Source organism: Arachis stenosperma, chromosome 1 (genome assembly GCF_014773155.1).
Source record: "Arachis stenosperma cultivar V10309 chromosome 1, arast.V10309.gnm1.PFL2, whole genome shotgun sequence".
In the NCBI taxonomy this organism is placed as follows: Eukaryota; Viridiplantae; Streptophyta; class Magnoliopsida; order Fabales; family Fabaceae; genus Arachis; species Arachis stenosperma.
In genome coordinates, this window is record NC_080377.1 from 107182145 (window position 1) to 107188565 (window position 6421).

Genomic DNA, 6421 nt, shown 5'->3' on the forward strand with positions numbered 1-6421 from the left:
ATAAAATTCAAAATTCATGCAATTCTTCTCTTTTTCAATTAAGAACATTTTTCATTCAAGAAAGGTGATGGATTCATAGGACATTCATAACTTTAAGGCATAGACACTAAGACACTAATGATCACAAGACACAAACATATGTAAACATAAGCATAATTTTCGAAAAACAGGAAAATAAGGAACAAGGAGATTAAAGAACGTGTCCACCTTAGTGACGGCGGCTTGTTCTTCCTCTTGAAGATCTTATAAAGTGCTTGAGCTCCTCAATGTCTCTTCCTTGCCTTTGTTGCTCCTCTCTCATGATTCTTTGATCTTCTCTAATTTCATGGAGGAGGATGGAATGTTCTTGGTGCTCCACCCTTAGTTGTCCCATGTTGGAACTCAATTCTCCTAGGGAGGTGTTGATTTGCTCCCAATAGTTTTGAGAAGGAAAGTGCATCCCTTGAGGCATCTCAGGGATTTCATGATGAGGAATTTCCTCATGCTTATGTCTATAAGTGGGATCTCCTGTTTGCATTGAGCTCCTTCCACACAGATATCCATGAGGACTTGGTCCAACCTTTGATTAAAGTTGACCTTTTTTGAGTTTGAAAAGGGACCTTGGGGATCACCTTCTTCTTGGCCACAACTTCATAGAAGTGGTCTTGATGCACCCTTGAGATGAATCTCTCCATCTCCCATGGCTCGGAGGTGGAAGCTTTTGCCTTCCCTTTCCTCTTTCTAGAGGTTTCTCCGGCCTTGGATGCCATAAATGGTTATGAAAAAAAAAAGCAATGCTTTTACCACACCAAACTTAGAAGGTTTGCTCGTCCTCGAGCAAAAGAAGAAAGAAGAGAGTAGAAGAAGAAGAAATGAAGGAGATGGAGATGGCTTTGTTATTCGACCAAAGGGCGAAGTAATGTTTAGTTTATGGGAAAATGAGGGGGTGAAGATGGGTTTATATAGGGGTGGAGAGAGGGGTAGGGTTCGGCTATGGGAGGGTGGGTGTGATTTTATGAAGGATGGATGTGAGTGGTGAAGAGAATAGTGGGATTTGATAGGTAAATGGTTTTTGGGGAAGAGGTGTTGAGGTGATTGGTGAATGGGTGAAGAAGAGAGAGAGTGGTGGGGTAGGTGGGGATTCTGTGGGGTCCACAGATCCTGAGGTGTCAAGAAAAAGTCATCCATGCACCAAGTGGTGAGCAAAAAATGCTCTCTGTGCCAATTCTAGCGTTAAACGCCGGGCTAGTGCCCATTTCTGGCGTTTAACGCCAGCTTCTTGCCCTTTCCTGGTGTTTAACGCCAGTCTGGTGCCCCTTTCTGGCGTTAAACGCCCAGAATGGTGCCAGACTGGGCGTTAAACGCCCATTTGCTGCCCTTACTGGCGTTTAAATGCCAGCAAGGTCTTCCTCCAGGGTGTGTTGTTTTTCTTTCTGTTTTTCATTTTGTTTTTGCTTTTTCAATTGATTTTGTGACTTCTCATGATCATCAACCTACAGAAAACATAAAATAACAAAGGAAAATAGATAATTATAACATTGGGTTGCCTCCCAACAAGCGCTTCTTTAATGTCAGTAGCTTGACAGAGGGCTCTCATGGAGCCTCACAGATATTCAGAGCAATGTTGGAACCTCCCAACACCAAACTTAGAGTTTGAATGTGGGGGTTCAACACCAAACTTAGAATTTGGTTGTGGCTTCCCAACACCAAACTTAGAGTTTGACTGTGGGGGCTCTGTTTGACTCTGTTTTGAGAGAAGCTCTTCATGCTTCCTCTCCATGGTGACAGAGGGATATCGTTGAGCCTTAAACACAAAGGATTCTTCATTCACTTGAATGATCAATTCTCCTCTGTCCACATCAATCACAGCCTTTGCTGTGGCTAGGAAGGGTCTGCCAAGGATGATGGATTCATCCATGCACTTCTCAGTCTCTAGGACTATGAAATCAGCAGGGATGTAATGGTCTTCAATCTTTACCAGAACATCCTCTACAAGCCCATAAGCTTGTTTTCTTGAATTGTCTGCCATCTCTAGTGAGATTCTTGCAGCTTGTACCTCAAAGATCCCTAGCTTCTCCATTACAGAGAGAGGCATGAGGTTTATGCTTGACCCTAGGTCACACATAGCCTTCTTAAAGGTCATGGTGCCTATGGTACAAGGTATTGAAAACTTCTCAGGATCCTGTCTCTTTTGAGGTAATCTCTGCCTAGACAGGTCATCCAGTTCTTTGGTGAGCAAAGGGGGTTCATCCTCCCAAGTCTCATTACCAAATAACTTGTCATTTAGCTTCATGATTGCTCCAAGGTATTTAGCAACTTTCTCTTCAGTGACATATTCATCCTCTTCAGAGGAAGAATACTCATCAGAGCTCATGAATGGCAGAAGTAAATCCAATAGGATCTCTATGGTCTCAGTGTGAGCCTCAGATTCCCATGGTTCCTCATTAGGGAACTCATTGGAGGCCAGTGGGCGTCCATTGAGGTCTTCCTCAGTGGCGTTCACTGCCTCTTCCTCCTCTCCTAGTTCGGCCATGTAGGTCATGTTAATGGCCTTGCATTCTCCTTTTGGATTCTCTTCTGTATTGCTTGGAAGAGTACTAGGAGGGTGTTCAGTAAATTTCTTGCTCAGCTGACCCACTTGTGCCTCCAAATTCCTAATGGAGGACCTTGTTTCAGTCATGAAACTTTGAGTGGTTTTGATTAGATCAGAGACCATGGTTGCTAAGTCAGAGTGGCTCTGCTTAGAATTCTCTGTCTGTTGCTGAGAAGATGATGGAAAAGGCTTGCCATTGCTAAACCTGTTTCTTCCACCATTATTGTTGTTGAAACCTTGTTGAGGTCTCTATTGATCCTTCCATGAGAGATTTGGATGATTTCTCCATGAAGAATTATAGGTGTTTCCATTGAAGGGTTCTCAGGATCATAAGCTTCTTCTTCAGATGAAGCATCCTTAGTACTGCCTGGTGCAGCTTGCATCCCAGACAGACTTTGAGAAATCATATTGACTTGTTGAGTCAATATTTTGTTCTGAGCCAATATGGCATTTAGAGTATCAATCTCAAGAACTCTCTTTTTCTGATTTGTCCCATTGTTCACAGGATTCATTTCAGAAGTGTACATGAATTGGTTATTTACAACCATTTCAATGAGTTCTTGAGCTTCTGCAGGCGTCTTCTTCAGATGAAGAAATCCTCCAGCAGAACTATCCAATGACATCTTGGACAGTTCAGACAGACCATCATAGAAGATACCTATGATGCTCCATTCAGAAAGCATATCAGAAGGACACTTTCTGATCAATTATTTGTATCTTTCCCAAGCTTTATAGAGGGATTCACCTTCCTTCTGTCTGAAGGTTTGGACTTCCACTCTAAGCTTACTCAATTTTTGAGGTGGAAATAACTTTGCCAAGAAGGCATTGACTAGCTTTCCCCAAGAGTTCAGGCTTTTTTTAGGTTGTGAGTCCAACCATATTCTAGCTCTGTCTCTTACAGCATAAGGGAATAGCATAAGTCTGTAGACCTCAGGGTCAACCCCATTAGTCTTGACAGTGTCACAGATTTGCAAGAACTCAGCTAAAAACTGATGAGGATCTTCCAATGGAAGTCCATGGAACTTGCAATTCTGTTACATTAGAGAAACTAATTGAGGCTTAAGCTCAAAGTTGTTTGCTCCAATGGCAGGGATAGAGATGCTTCTCCCATAGAAGTCAGGAGTAGGTGCAGCAAAGTCACCCAGCACCTTCCTTGCATTGTTGGCATTGTTGTTGTTTTCGGCTGCCATGGGTTCTTCTTCTTTGAAGATTTCTGTTAGATCCTCTATAGAGAGTTGTGCTTTAGCTTCTCTTAGCTTTCGCTTCAAGGTCCTTTCAGGTTCAGGGTCAGCCTCAATAAGAATGCTTTTGTCTTTGCTCCTGCTCATATGAAAGAGAAGAGAACAAGAAAATAGGGAATCCTCTATGTCACAGTATAGAGATTCCTTGAGGTGTCAGAGGAAAAGAAAAATAGAAGGAAGAGGTAGAAGAATTCGAACTTATCAAGAAAGATGGAGTTTGAATTGTGCATTGAGGAGGAGTGTTAGTCCATAAATAGAAGGATGTTAGAAGAGGGGAAGAAATTTTCGAAAATTAAGTAAAAAGATTTAAAAATATTTTGAAAAAAAAACTTAATTGATTTTCGAAAACTAGCAGTGAAAAAGAAATCAAGTGATTTTTGAAAGAGATTTTGAAATTAGAAATCAAAAAGATATGATTGAAAACTATTTTTGAAAAAGATGTGATTAAGAAGATATGATTGAAAAGTTATGGTTTTAAAAAGATGTGATTGAGAAGATATGATTTGAAAAACAATTTAAAAAGATTTGATTTTTAAAACTTAATGACTTGGCTAACTGACGAATGGATTTTTTATGGTTTAGAATTCACAAATGAATTCTCGTTGCAAGTATAGTTTCTAAACCAATCACTAATCCTTTCATACAAAAAGTTGTTTGTCAGTAAAACAAACCCCTAAATTTATAAACCGAAGTATTCAAACCTCGGGTCGTTCTCCCTAGGAATTACAATAAAGTGTCTTGTTATTGGTTGTGAGTTATTTTGGGGTTTTGATATGAAGCATGAAAGATAAATGGCAAGAAGGTAAACTAACAACTATAAAAGCTCTTGGCAAGATATGAGAATTAGAAGTCCTATCCTAGTTATCCTTCTCAATTGTGATGAGAATTGTTCATTGCTACCACTTAGTTAACCCTTACTAAAGAAAGGAAAGTCAAGTGGATGAATTGACTTGAGCCATAAGTCCTAGCCAACTCCCAAGGAAAGACTAGCTTTAGTGCACTCCAAACCAATTAGCAATCTCTCCAATTATCAATCAACAAAGGAATTAGATAACTCAAGTGTCACTAATTACTCTACCTAGGCCAAGAGGAACAAAATCTACACTAAAACTAAAAGAGACATTTCAACAAACACATAAAGTGCAATAGAAGTAATCATTATTAAATGCAAGAATTAAAGGAATCTACAACTACAAAAACAAGAGATCAACAATAGAAAAGCAAAGAAGACACATTTAGTATGAATTACCTCTTATTGAATTGGAAGAATGTAGAAGGAACAAAAGTAGATCTACAACAAAACATAAGAACAACATAAAGGAAATTACAAGAAAAGAATGGAAGAAGAATGAATGTAACTACAAAGAATTGAGAGATAGAAGTGGAAGAAATCAAAGATCAAAACCTAGATCTAAGAACTAAACCTAATCCTAATTCTAATTCTAGAGAGAAGAGAGAGCTTCTCTCTCTAGAAACTAACTCTAAACTAATCCTAATGAGTGTGTAATGAATTAATGAGTTGGAATCCCTTTTCTCTTCAATCCTTGGCTTTAAATAGCATCTTTGGTGCCAAAGTTGGTTGGGATTGGGCCCCACAACCCTTCAGAATTCGTTGGCCACGTTTTCATTAAAAAATCCTAAACCAACACAGACGCGTACGCGCACATCACGCGTACGCGTCCATGGGGTAATTCGCAGGTGCGCGCAAGCGTCAGGTGCGCGCGCGCGTCCATGGGCGAGTTCAACTTCTTTGTCTTTTCATGATTTCTCCACTTTGCATGCTTTCCCTCTTCACTCCTTTGATCCATTCCTAGCCCTTTTCAATCTGAAATTACTAACAAACACATCAAGGCATCTAGTGGAATCAAAGGGAGATTAAAACCATCAAATTAAGGGTCTAAAAGCATGTTTTCACATCTAAGCACAAATAAGGAGACAATCATAAAACCATGCTATTTCAATGGATAAATGTGGATAAAAGGTTATAAAATCTCTTAAAATCAATACAAGATAAACTGTCAAAACGGGGTTTGTCAACCTCCCCACACTTAAACTAAGCATGTCCTCATGCTTAAACCAAGAATGAAGTCAGGGTATGGCATTTATTCAATGGAAACTAACTAAATGCAATCTACCTATATGCAACTATCTAGATGAATGCAATTGCTTGGTCAAAATAAATCAATTCCCAAGAAGCATATATGCACAAGGGCAAAAGGTATTAACAACCATGCCAAACCACAATTGAATTGAGTTATTAAATATTTTTACAAACTTGCATGAAAGGAGATGATCATTGGTGGAAACATGTAATTGAGCATCAAACCCTTACCGGATGTGTTTGCACTCTATTCGCTCAAGTGTTTAGGGTTGATTCACTCGATTCTCCTCTATTTCATGCTTTCTAAGATTTGTTCTTCTTCTAACAATCAACAAATATTTCATGCATGCATACATATATCATGAGGTCTTTTCTTTGGTTGTAATGGGGCTAGGGTCAAGGTAGGATGCATATATGGTTAAGTGAGCTTGAAGTTTGAATCTTTGATAAGCTTAGACTTCCCACCTAACCTATGACATCCTATACAAATTCAAAGCTAACCTAACT

At 39.4% G+C, this 6421-nt stretch overlaps 1 non-coding gene across 1 annotated transcript; it reads left to right on the forward strand.

The window, feature by feature from the left end:
- Positions 1 to 3249: 3249 nt before the first annotated feature.
- Positions 3250 to 3357, forward strand: LOC130949480 (small nucleolar RNA R71). Its single transcript, XR_009073394.1, has one exon. It is a non-coding gene; the product is annotated as a small nucleolar RNA R71 (small nucleolar RNA).
- Positions 3358 to 6421: the final 3064 nt, after the last annotated feature.